At 37.8% G+C, this 14,013-nt stretch overlaps 1 pseudogene; it reads left to right on the forward strand.

The window, feature by feature from the left end:
• The first annotated feature begins 3,445 nt into the window (after window positions 1-3,445).
• On the forward strand, window positions 3,446-6,901 carry LOC112776419 (trihelix transcription factor DF1-like; annotated as a pseudogene).
• Window positions 6,902-14,013: the final 7,112 nt, after the last annotated feature.

The following is a 14,013-nucleotide window of genomic DNA, read 5'->3' on the forward strand; positions in this document are numbered from 1 at the left end:
ATGGTCCTCCTCTAATAGGTAGCACTTGAGCTTTTTTCTTTGGAATCAAATTCATGTTCTATTGCGAGCAACATTGTTGTGGTTGATTAGGGTTACAATGAGGTTTGGAAGAGGAAGATTTGAATAGAGAAAAGTGAAGGGATCGATGTGAATGTCCTTGGCGGTGATGTCGTCTAGGGGTGGCCAGCAGGGAAGCTCACCCTGCTCCACTGAAAGCCCGCCGTTTGGCGGGTTGGTCCTCGCCGCCCCGCCTAGTGAGGCAGTCCTAAAATCTCACCCCATCCTGCTTAACTGCGGGCTGGTGGGCTAAACCCACCAAATCTCCTCTTCTTTTTTTTTACTATTAACTATATATTAAATAATATATATGATTTCACAATCATTTTAATAAATTTATAATTTCTAAAAGTATAAAAAAATTATAATTTTTATATTCACAAACATTAAAGTCTTTGTAATTATAAATATCTAATAAACATAATTATGAACTAAGTTTTCATCCAAAACATAATTATAAATATTGTCTCCAAAGTAAAATAAACATAATCCAAAACACTCCATTTTCATCTTTATTCTCTTGTAAGTTGGGTTGGAAAAGTTGGGTTTTGATAAAAAAAATTACAAAAATACCTCCTTGTAAAAAAAAATTAAGTCCAGTAGAGAAGCCCATCCTGCCCCGCTAAAACCCGCGGTTTAAGCTGTGTGGATTAGGCGAATTTTTGCTATTTAGCGATCCCAATTTTTCAACCCGACCCGATGGGTTTAGGTCCGTTTGCCACCCTAACGTCGTCGACAAATGAAGGGTTAGCGGCGACGAAATTTTCGGGTCAGTGTTGACTCCAAACGTGTAAGAGGTTCATGGGTTGGTATATGAAAGAATTGTAGTGATTGGTAGAGGGAACGGTGGCGTGGTTAATATTAGTGCGAAAGAGTAGGGTGGAGAGACGACGATTGAAGGTGTAAATGAGGGAGAAAAAATCCTTTTACTTTGAGCTTGCTGTGAGACGGGGTTGGGGGAGTGGTAGTATGCAGCGAGAGAGAGAATGTGGTGGAAGATTCGGGAGAGAGAGCAGAGGAAATCAAAGAAGGAGAAGGGGTAAATTGTTCTTTGATTTTGTAGCAACAAGTTGGATAATAGTTATGGAACAAATAAAAGAATTGCAACAGAAATAATTTAAAGGGTAATTTAAGAATTTAAAAAAAAAATTATGCAATTAATTTTAAATTTAACAATTGGATAATATTATCGAAAAAAAAATAATTTTTTAGAATTACAATGTTAGTTTTGTTTTTTTTATAGTTAATTATATGATTACTTAAATATTTGAAGGTAAGAAATAATTATTTATTCCGTAAAATAATTTACAACTATCATTACGTAGAAGTTAAATCCTCAAAGTACTCTCAAAAAGTGAAGATTTGAGTTTAAGTATTACCAATTTACCAGTGATATTCATTGGCAAGTCACCTCATCATATATATGGTCCCTAATACAAAATTTAAACATTGGTGAAACAAGTAGGAGTTAGAAGATTTTTAGCTATCAAAAAACTCATTCTATTTATTGTGTTAGGTTGAAGCTAACTGCATTTGTCATCTGTTATTACTTCCACTCATAAATGGCGTTTGCCTTCACTAAGTGGCCTACATCTATTTAACCATAAACCATTTGGTCGCACGTGTGAAAACCATTTTTAGGGGGGAAAAAAAAAAGAAACTTGGCTCATATTATGATGGCTTCAACCTTGAATGCGGATTATATTAACATACGAAAGCCTGACCACGTGGCTTTAGAATTGGTTTGGGTTAGTTTTCCCTATTTCTCAAAAAAAAAAAAAAAAAGATGCGAATGAAGAGCCTTAATAACTATGATTAAGTCTGAATGAAATTAAAATAAAAAATATTATTTATACACTAAAATTAATTATTAATATATTTTTATATAAATATATGTATAATTTAATTTATTTTTAATATATATATTTGTACTTAAATATATTTTATATTAGTGATTAATTTTAATAACTAATTTTAGTGTATATGTAACATACTCGAATTAAAATATACATCCTTAATATATAATAATATAGTTCGGGTACGGATGGTGCAAACAAAAATTAGTATCAAGTTCATCTAGGAAAGACTAATTAATGAGATTTCAAAATCAATTATTTAATTTCGAACTTTTAATTTGTTGAGGAATTATATATGAGAGATGTTATTGTGTATGTAAATTATTATATTATTTATGAGATATATTTCCTATACCAAAAGGAGTTATGAGATATTTTCGTTTTCCCATCCCTGTTTAGCAGTTTTTTAATATAAATTCTAGGGTTTGCAATATTTAATTCAATTTTTTATATAGGAATTGTGGAGTATATTGGAAAAACACCTAATGATAATAAGTATCCCATAAAGTCTAATTAATCTCATCAAACACAAGTGTGTTAAAGGCACTTTGAATGGAGAGTTTCACTATTTATTAAGACTACTACAAATCATACATTTTTTAATGATGAAAGTTTATATAATTTATAATATGAGACCTCTTTTACTTTATAAATTAATTTTTAAAATTAAATTAAGCATATTTAATTTTAATTTTAATATAATATTAAAATTTATTCAATCTAATATTAGATTATCTATCTACAAATATTTATACTGTAAATAATTATTTTAAATGTTGAAAAAAAATATATTATATGTAAAAATTCAAATGCAGTTAATTTTATATAAAATTAATAACTAAAAATTATTAAATAATTTAATTAATTTAACTAAATTAATATTTAATAATTCTTGCTTTATATAAAATTAACTGCACATACATAAATTTCTGCCAAACGTTACACTTCTCAAAAATAATTTGGCGAGTGTTTCAACTTTCAACCATATATCTTTTGATTTAAAATAAAAAAGGTGTATGATATTTATATATCCACATAAGGGGCAATTGGGTAAATGCAAAAGAAACCCCAATAAGCAAAGCTGACCTACAAATGGGGTATGGGCCATCTTATTATCTCCATCGTCGCTATCTGCAGGCTGTTCCCACTACTACATGTGTTCTAAATTTTTAAAAATACATATCAAATAAAAAATATTAGTATTGTTATTATCTTTTCCATTTTTTTACTACCATATCTCGCTATCATTATTATTTTCGCTTTGAACGATCTATGTTATAATTTATCCCTTAGCTTTCCTTTTCCTTTTTCCAGCACTTACGTATGACACACATAACAGAACCCAAAGCTAATCCTCTGTCCTTTAAAAATAAAAAAATCAACAAAAATTCCTAATATAAAAAGAATTATTTATTTATTTATTTATAAAACATGAATTATATCTAATTTTAATTACTAAATATAATAAAAGGTTTTTTCTTTTAAAAAAGGTTTATATCATTACTGCAAGAAAGTAAACTGAAGATTCCATAAACCCCCCAATATATATAATCATAGGGTTAAAATAATAAAAGAACAACAATAATGATAATAAATACAACCCAAAGCAAATTAATTAAACTAAAGCAGCATAATATAATTTATTTTTTTCTCCATTTTCTTTTATATATCACGAAATTGACAGAGAGATCCCACCTAAAAATAAAAAAATATATTTTCACCCCTGAAAGCATCTCCATGCGCATAATAAAAACCCTTTGATGAGTATACTATTCCCCTTGTTTTCTGATATATTCCCTTTTTTTTTCTCAGGCTGTAATTGCTTTCATTCCTGAGGGTAGGGACATACATCATCTTCTTCTGTAGCTTTCTATAGCTATAGCTACATGCAGCTAGGAGACCCTACTGTGTTGGAAACCTCCACCGGGGCGGCGGCGGAGGGCGGCGCCGAGGCCATTGGGTCGGAAATTAGCATAAAGGAGGGTGGTGGCGATGAGGGTGAGAAGATGAACTTTGGTGGTGGAAATCGGTGGCCCCGGCAAGAAACTTTGGCTCTCTTGAAGATAAGGTCGGATATGGATTCTGTGTTTCGAGATTCAAGTCTCAAGGGTCCACTCTGGGAAGAAGTTTCAAGGTATACACTATACACCGTACCTTCTTCATCATTGATTCATTAACATCTATCCATGCTTCTTTTCTTTTCTTCTCTTTCTTCCTACTACATAGATTTCAAAATCGGTTAATTAAGTGATCAAGTTATCAAGTCCTTTCAGGATAAGAATAATAATATGCATGTCATGTCTCGGATCCAGAGTTGAAAGAAATCAATTGAATCATTACATATTATTCTGTGTCAGTGTTACTAACACTCTGCGGAATTTGCTCGAGTCTTGTTGAGTTTTAATTTGTCTTCTTTTCTTTCCTGGAATTCGTCCTTTCCGATATGAATACATCATCATCATCAGTTTCTTTCTTTATTTTTTTTTTCTTTCTAATTTCGTACGGTCCGGGCAGTACATATAAAAAAGCAAAAATTTTACCCTATATACTTTACGTGAATATTTTTGTTTCTATTTTTAACAGTTTGTAGTCTCTTTCTTTCTTTATCTCACTATACATTAGGAAACTAGGAGAACTTGGATATCATCGAAGCGCAAAGAAGTGTAAAGAGAAATTTGAGAACGTTTACAAGTACCACAAGAGAACGAAAGAGAATCGAAGTGGAAAATCCGAAGGCAAAATCAAAACCTACAAATCACCAATCACATCACTCTTTCATACAACCCTACACCAAAGCCACAACCACCACCCACTTTGCCAACAAACACACTGCCATTATTACCAACAAGGCCTAGTGACGCCACCACCACCACCACCACTGTTCCATCCACAAACCCTACACCACCACCAACCACCACCACAACTGTCGTTACCAACCCTAATCCATCGTCACAAGAAAATAATAATAATATCAATAATACTGATAGTCGTGTGCAACATTCTTTGCCCATAATGAACAACCTTTTCTCTTCTACCTCGACTTCTTCCTCCACGGCCTCTGACGAGGACCTGGAGGAGAAGTACAGGAATAAGAGGAAATGGAAGGAGTACTTCAGGAGGCTGACTAGGCAGGTGTTGGCGAAGCAGGAGGAGATGCAGAAGAGATTCTTGGAAGCCATTGACAAGAGGGAGAGGGAGCAAGTTGCTCAGCAAGATGCATGGAGGATGCAAGAGATGACCAGGATCAATAGAGAGCACGACATTCTCGTTCAAGAACGATCAACCGCCGCCGCAAAAGACGCCGCCGTTATCGCATTCTTGCAAAAGTTATCCGGCCAACAACAAACTCCACCACCACCGCCACCACCACAACCTCCAATCACAGTTTCCTTTGGTGCCAATTTCTTCCAACAACCAACACCGACACCGACACCAACACCAACACCGGTACAAGTACAACCACCACCACATCCACATCCACAACCACAGCCGCAACCGCAACCGCAACCGCAAAAACAATTACAACCTGCAGCATTGACTAACGGTGACAGTCCGGGTCCATTGTCGAGTCCTTCATCATCAAGGTGGCCAAAAGCTGAAGTACATGCTTTGATAAGGCTTCGAACGAGCATGGAACCCAAGTATCAGGAGAATGGACCAAAAGCTCCGTTATGGGAGGACATATCAGCGGGGATGCAGAGGCTAGGGTACAACAGAAGCGCCAAGAGGTGCAAGGAGAAGTGGGAGAACATCAACAAGTACTTCAAGAAAGTGAAAGAGAGCAAGAAGCAAAGGCGAGAAGATAGCAAGACTTGTCCCTATTTTCATGAACTCGATGCTCTATACAGAGAGAAAAGCAAAGGCCAGAACACCAACACTTTCTCCTTTCACATCACGAATAAGACCAATGAGATGATGATGGAGCCGTTGATGGTGCAACCCGAGCAGCAATGGAGGCCTCCCCCTCAGTACCAACAACAACAACAGCAGCAGGATAAGGATGTGGATAAGAGTAATAACAACAATAATGCATGCCATGAAGATGATGAATCTAGAAAGAGAGAGAGAGAATATGATCATGAAGAAGAAGAGGAGGATGATGATGATGATGAAGTAGTAGATGACGATGATGATGGTGATGGAGATAGTGTGGAAGATGAAGGAGGTAACCGTTATGAGATTGCGACAAATAAACTTTCTTCAGTGGACGCGGTTGAATGAGACAAGATAAGGAAGTTTCTGATTGGATGGAAGAGAGTTTATGTATTTTACTTCTTTTTTTTTTTCCTTTCAAAAACAAAATTCTATTATTATTATTAATATTATTTTCTTTTCACTTGTTCTCAATATTTGGGATGATGAGATCGATGTCATCACAGAAGTTTGTGATAAAAGGCACAATGGCATGAAGCAAAAAAAGAAGAATTATTTGTTTCAATTATGAGAGGTATGTGTCTTGTTCTTTGCAATGTGAGGGTGCACAAGGTACCTATCTGACAGACTTTTATGTGATGAATAATGGGCCATCTCAAAAGGAGATCATTGGTTTTGTGGGTCAGATTCCGGAGCCGCCATGAAACTCAGATCAGAGATTTAAAACAAAAACAAAACAGTTCACATGGGCCAGCAAAGCACCTATAGTGGGGAAGAGACTACATGTATGTTTTTTAGGCTTATATATTATTTATTATTTATTTGTAAAGTGTAAATTCAAGATCACACAAAAAGAAAGAGAGAGAAACAAGGGGGTCCATGTAGGATAAAATAAAATAATAACAAGGCACATGCCAAGTCCTGTAATTTTCTTTCTTCTTCTTTTTTATTTTTTTTTATTTTATTGTTCAAAATGGGTGGAGCTAGATACCACAGAACCACCCTGTAAGTAGTACTTTCATGTTTTATGTTCTTGGAAGTTCCTAATTATTGTTAGTTGGGTGTATGGAATTGTTAAATAGTGGAGTGGAGGAGGACATTATTAATTTCTTAAATAATCTTGTTAATTTCTCCCATCATTGACTTTATGAACTTAGTTGGAAGACTTGAGAAGATGCATGGATGTCTCCACTACTCATGTTAAATGATGGATGATAATATTATTTTCAGGTTAAAAAATGTTTAGTTAGTTGAAAGGAAAAACAATTTTCTTCATACAAAAGATTGGTGTCCCGTTGAATAATTTTTTATTTTTTTATTTTTTTTTTTGTTAAAAGGAAATGTTTTACTGATGACAACATAAACAAATAGTCCATATTAAAATCCGGCTTTAGCTGGGTCAGGTTTCCATTAAAGGCATATTATTATTCTACACAAATTGCATTATTTTAATGTTTACATTAGGAAAAAAAAAAAAGAGAAGGCTCAGCTCTCTCATTTAAAAAAAAAATGATGTACTATATATATACATGTAAAAACTAAAAAGGTTAAGTCCAGTGAAAAATTGAATAAATTATTTATTTCTATTAGAAAACATGGTGTCAGCATAACAACCCTAGTTTCTCTTTCCCTTATTTCTTAATGTTAGCTACTTGGTAGAACATGACAACTTAGCGAGTAGAGCCACTCTGTTCAGGTTCCACAAAGAGGAATCTTATGACTCATATGTTCTCGAAATAAAGCCATTGTATTATAATATTTTAAGGGATAAAATATTATTTTAGTTTTTAATATTTTGATTAAATTTTAATTTAGTATTTAATGTTTTAAATATTTTATTTTAGTCTAAATTTTTTTTATTTTCTATTTTAATTTTTAAAAATTTTAAACGTATTTAATATTATCTTATAATTAAATTTAATACGAATAATAATTAACCTATAAAAGAGTCAATAACATTTGATTTTATTACCTAAATAAACATCTATCAATAATCATTAACATAAAAATTTTTCTTTTAATTCTGGAGCGTTGATGATTAAATTGATAGAATTTGTAATTCTTTTATAAAAAAGAAATCAACAAAAAAAAATGTTATAAAAAAATTTTTGTTATAATTTTTTAATACACTAAAATATATATCACTTAACAATAATGTTAATGTCCATGCCAATTATTTTATTAATTAATTATATTAAATTTAACAATAGAATAATATTAAATTTGTTTAAAATTTTTTAAAAATAAAATATTTAAAATATTAATAATTAAATTAAAATTTAATTCAAACATTAAAAGCTAAAATAATACTCCCTTTTATTTACTCTATTACCCTATTCTATATGTTAATCGTTTTGACTTTTGTACTCCAAATATATATACATCCATTGGGATTCTCCATATCAATATCTTCATTATTGCACTCCGGGAGAGGTTGAAAATGTACATCACCTTAATACATAATGAATAAGTAACAAATAAACAAAATCAACAAGTATATATAAGACCCTTTTTTTTAGAACTTATTAAAATCAATATTGAATTTTTTTAGGATGATAAAGATCCAATTTTAAATTTTTTGCTATAGAAGTTCAAATACAATATGATAAAATTACTTATTCAAAAATTTTAAGCTAATAAAAAAACAAATAAATAATAATATATCTTTAATAAATATATTTTTTATGTATTTTATTTTTTAAAAAAATATTATTACTACTGAAAATGTTAAAAAATAATAATCTCGGTCATTAATTATAATGAATATGCACCATCAATCTTAAAATTGATCTTATAACACAACGACAGCTTTCAAGTTAATCCCTTATTAGTATATAGTTAATCATTATAAACTATTTTATTTAGTTAGCTGACTACTATTTTTAAAAAGTATCGTAGAGCATTCTTTTACACAATTTTCTATAGTTTATTCACAAAAGGACGATAAAAATCATAGAGCATTCTTTTACACAATTTTCTATAGTTTATTCATAAAAAAAAAAAAAGGGGAAAATGGCAGTATTAAACTAACTTACATGAATTTTACATGATTAAATTAAACGAAAAAATAAGACATAGATCAATAAAAAGTATTTATTTATATAATTCGAATTAACCATATTCGAACTAATAAGCTTAGTAATTCGAATCAATCCTGTTCGAATTAGTGAGGGAGGATGCAATCTTAGTAGTTCGAGTCATACTGATTCGAATCATGCATGGAGAAATTCGAATCAATTCGATTCGAATTATGCATGGAGAGTTCGAATCTTCCTGATTCGAATTATATGAGGAATTCGCATTATAATTTGAATCTAGCTGATTCGAATTAAGAATCCCAGACGTGTATAAATATGGTATGAATGTAAATTGAGTTCATTTGAGTGAGACCAAATAGCTAGTGAAGAGAGCTTTGTAGTGTGGTGCATTATAGAGGGTTGATTAAGAGAAAGACACGCTCCGGTGTGAAGTTTACTGATAAAGATCCTCTGAGTATTTTTATGAGACCATCGACGAGATTCAATGACTTCTTGAATTCTATAATACAGAAACTTGGGCTGCAAGGCGTGAATCGGGTTCAGAAGCTATTCTATCGCATTCCGATCTCAGTGCTTAGGGATGACGTGAAGTATGATTCTTTCGTTATATGGAGTGACGAGGATTTGCAGGTCCTGTTCCATTGTCGTCGGCTCGTCGCCAGTTTTCCGAGGTCAGGACTCCTGAGCTGTTCGCAAAGTTGGTTGATGTGGTATCTAGCTCGGGAGGTTCGAACCGGAATACCCAAACTCTAGGCACCGTTGCCGGTTCTAGCTCGAGACCCGTTGATGCATGTTCGTCCGTGCCCGTGAATGCACCTAGGGACGAGCCTGTTGTGTCCCCGTCGTTCGCCGTTGATCTCAACTGCAGTGGTGGCGGAGAGGTTGGTATCGTGGAGAGGGTGCCGATTTCTTTGGAGTGTGGGACACCGGCTGGGATCGGTGATGCATTGCTGGATGATGATGGCGATGATGATGTGGAACCTGACCTCATTGCTGATGACAGCGACGATGACATTGCAGCGAGTAACCCAGCTGGGGCTGGTGTTGGTTCTAGCTCTGGGACTCAGCAGTACCCTCCGCACTTTTTATCTTTGGACTTGGATTCCATGAGACAGGAGAGGGTTCCTGTGGAACCCGCTGGATTTGGTGCTAGAGATACCCAGGAGACTGGGCGTCTTACAGAATTTCAGGTTGGTAAGCAGTTTCAGGATAAAGAGGAGGCTGTGTTAAGCGTGAAAACGTATAGCATCCGACGCTGGGTACAGTACAAAGTGGTGGAGTCCGATTATCGCCGGTACGTAGGGAAGTGTTCTAAGTTTGGGAACGGGTGCACATGGTTGATTAGGCTAAGTCTCCGACAGCGCAAGGGTATTTAGGAGGTAAAACGGTACAACGAACCTCATACTTGTCTCGCAACGTCGATCTCGAGTGATCACAGGAGTCTTGATTATCATGTGATCTCGGCTTTCATCATGCCAATGGTTAGAGCTGATGCATCTGTGTGCATCAAGGTACTGCTGAATGCGACGAAGGCACACTTTGGGTTCAGGCCGACTTATAGGAGGGTCTGGTTGGCCAAGCAGAAGGTCGTTACCCATATTTATGGAGATTGAGATGAGTCATACAACGAGCTACCACGGTGGGTCTTAGGAGTGCAGCTGACCATGCCTGGTAGTGTTGTAGTGCTGAGGACGAGTCCTGTTCTAGTGGGGGGCAGGTGGACGGTTCGCAAGCCTATTTTTACCGGCTTTTCTGGACGTTCCCACCATGTATTGAGGAAATCTGGCATTGCAAGCCATTGGTGAGTATTGACGGGACTCACTTGTACGGTAAATATGGGGGTACGTTGCTCGTTGCGATTGCACAAGACGGGAACTCCAACATCCTGCCTGTTGCATTTGCACTCGTGGAGGGTGAGAATGCGGAGTCCTGGTCATTTTTTCTATCCCATCTCTGCCAGCACATGACCCCGTAACCGGGTATCCTGGTGATATCTGATAGGCACAACGGTATCAAGGCTGCACTTGAGGCTCTCGACGGAGGATGGCTACCACCTGCTGCATACCGTGCATTCTGTATTCGACATGTGACTGTAAGTTTTTTCCTCACATTCAAGGGTAAGGATGCAAGGAGGCTTCTTGTGAATGCAGCGTATGCCAAGACTGAGGTGGAATTCGATTACTGGTTTGATATTCTACGGTCTGAAGACCCTGCCATATGTGACTGGGCGAACAGGATTGATTATTCGTTGTGGACTCAGCATCGGGATGAGGGTAGGAGATTCGGACACATGACGACAAACATCTCTGAGTATGTTAATTCCATCTTGAAGGGAGTCAGGAATCTTCCGGTGTGCTCACTAGTGAAGGCCACTTATAGGAGGTTGGCAGAGCTATTCGTTCGCAAGGGGAGAGAGGCAAATGCCCAACTAGGGACTGGACAGCAGTTCAGTCAACATCTGGTGAAGTCTATAGAGGCCAATCTGAAGATGTCGAGGTGCTTCACGGTGACTTTGTATGACATAGATAATTCGGAGTTCACCGTCTCGGAGACCACTCCTACTGGGTCATTCTCACTGGGTAGTTACAGAGTGTCACTCAGGGCTCAGACATGTAATCGCGGATATTTTCACGCACTTCATTATCCTTGTTCTCATGCCTTGGCATGTTGTGCCTATTCACGGCTCACTTGGCAGCCGTATATCCACCAGGTGTATCATCTTAGCTCGGTGTTCAGTGTGTACCGGATGGGATATTCACCTCGTCCATCCCCGAGGATTTTTGCCCACCGTACGATGGGCCCACAGTCATACCAGATCCCTCCAAGAGGCGTGCGAGTGCGGGACGTCCCAGGTCCACCAGAATCCAAACTACTATGGACGAGGCCGATCCAAACAGGCCCAAGAGATGTGGTATGTGCAGGCAACCAGGACACACACGTCGGAGCTGTCCACAGGGCGGTGTCACCATGGGGACCGTGGTCAATGCGTAGATGTTGGTTTAGTTGTTTTAGTTTCGTATTTGCACTTGAGTATATTGGTTTAGTTGTTTTAGTTTTTTATTTGCACTTGAGTATGTTGGTTTAGTTGTTTTAGTTTCGTATTTGCACTTCTGTAGTTAGTTCATGTACTGTGTTGTTGGATGTGTTTTTTTCCAAATATCATCTTATGTTATGTTGAACCCTATTTTGTTGCGCAATGATCCGTCTAACATAGCCTATTGAAAACCGGTATGTTATTGTTGTGTGATATAGATTATTGTCGCCAACGATAAGCGTACAGAAACCATAATATGTAGAACACATATAACATATGTAGTACATGTAACACAAAGTCAGTTTCAACATAAGTCATACAAACTACACGCATTTGTTACATAACATAGGTAACACAAAGTACAATGGGTCCATAACTCACAAAACATACAGCAAATAAGAAAGACAAATTAAAGATTGAGAATAAAGCATATAACCCAAATACTCGTGAGTCATCTGAATAAATGTGAACCCGTGAAGCAGCGTCGGGGTCGTCAGACCCTCTGGCCTCTCCGGGCAAGCAGCTCCTGTCATCCTCTCTGTCCGAATCATCCTCCTGGGTAGCAGGTGGGGGTGGCCTAGGCTGCTCTGGCCCACGATGTGGGGAGTCCCCAGACGGCCTTCGCTCCGGATGCGGGGGGTCCTAGATTGTCTTACGACTGCCTGTGGGATAGCAGTGTAGGCGGACAGAGGAGTACCACCCAAGGCAAAATGCTCATGAATCGGACCTGAAGGAGGCTTGTTCAAATCCATGTCTAGGTGTGCCTGCATGCCGGTGGTATGTGTCCTCTGACGTGCCGCATCATCCTCCTGCATGATGGCACTGATCTCCTCCCGAAAGTGTGATCCTCCAAAGTCCGCATCAATACCATCACTGGTCAGCAAGTCTGACAGTAGCTGTCCTGGACTAGCCCATGTCTGACTGTCATGAACTGCCTGGTCAGAGCTGGGGTCACCAACAAAGTAATCGCCAAAAGGCCATCCTCCATCTCCCACGCCACCATCACCCAAGTCGTCGCCCGCACCAGACCCATACTAATCTCCACCATGAGCTCCTCGACCACCTCCGCCAGGGGTATCGTCGCCTAATCCACCCGGCCGCCCCACCTCCCCCTCCACCGTCATGCCCTCTGTCGTCACCCCACCAGCCCCATCATGATCTCCGTCGTCGTCATCCTCATCATGGCCCCCGTCGTCATCTACTCCAGCACGGACCCTGCGTCGTCCACCACGTCCCCGTCGTCTGCCACCACCCCTCCCCCTAGCGTTTCCCTCCGCCATGGCCTGATTGAGCCACTTCCACTCACGCTGGCTCCTACGTGTCCCAACACGAGCTCTCCGCTGAACGCGATGTCAAGCACTCGTCCAGCACCTCGTCGTGTCGCCTTGACCAGAACAGGCACGGCTCTAGGATCACCGAGATACAGCTCAGGTGACAGGAATCTCTTACCATGCTGACCCCACCAATTCAAAAAATCATGTGACGGACCTGGGTATGGCAAAATATCAAACCGAAGCATATGATCCGCTCGGCTCTCCTAATGAAGGTGCCAGAACTGCAAGCTGTACGGGAACCAACGATCACTACCTCTACCATCGTTGGACTTGAACATCATAAAGTCGATGTCGAGGGAGGGCTGGGGGCGGGGCTATACTCTACCAAACTGCAGTAGCACCCGATCTATCTGGTGCCACTCTATGACGGCAAAATATATCAGCATCGTCACACACCTCCATAACGCCGTATGCCTAGGCTCCAATATCTCAAGATGCACAACCTGAAGATCGTCAGGGGAGCTGTACAGAATCCAAATAAACTGCAAACACAAACCATCAGCATTTAGCCAAGAACACTTGCTAATCTGAAAGAGTATATAATCAGAAGGAGTATACAATTCCCTGATTCTAGTTCCCTTCCGAATTTAGTAGTTGCTGCATCTAAATTAGATTCGGATCTCCATAGCATCCATGTAGAATTCTAAACGGTAGAGTAGTCTCATACCAGCTATCTTCCCTGATTCTGGTTGTTGTGACATGGCTGATTTGTTTCTTTATCCCTTTTTCTATAATTTTTTTGCCCTCCAACAGGCTTTGCTAAGCCCATGATGGGTTTGATCCAGTTTCAGCCCTTAGGAATGATGAGTATTTGAAATATC

Source organism: Arachis hypogaea, chromosome 19 (genome assembly GCF_003086295.3).
Source record: "Arachis hypogaea cultivar Tifrunner chromosome 19, arahy.Tifrunner.gnm2.J5K5, whole genome shotgun sequence".
Lineage (NCBI taxonomy): Eukaryota > Viridiplantae > Streptophyta > Magnoliopsida > Fabales > Fabaceae > Arachis > Arachis hypogaea.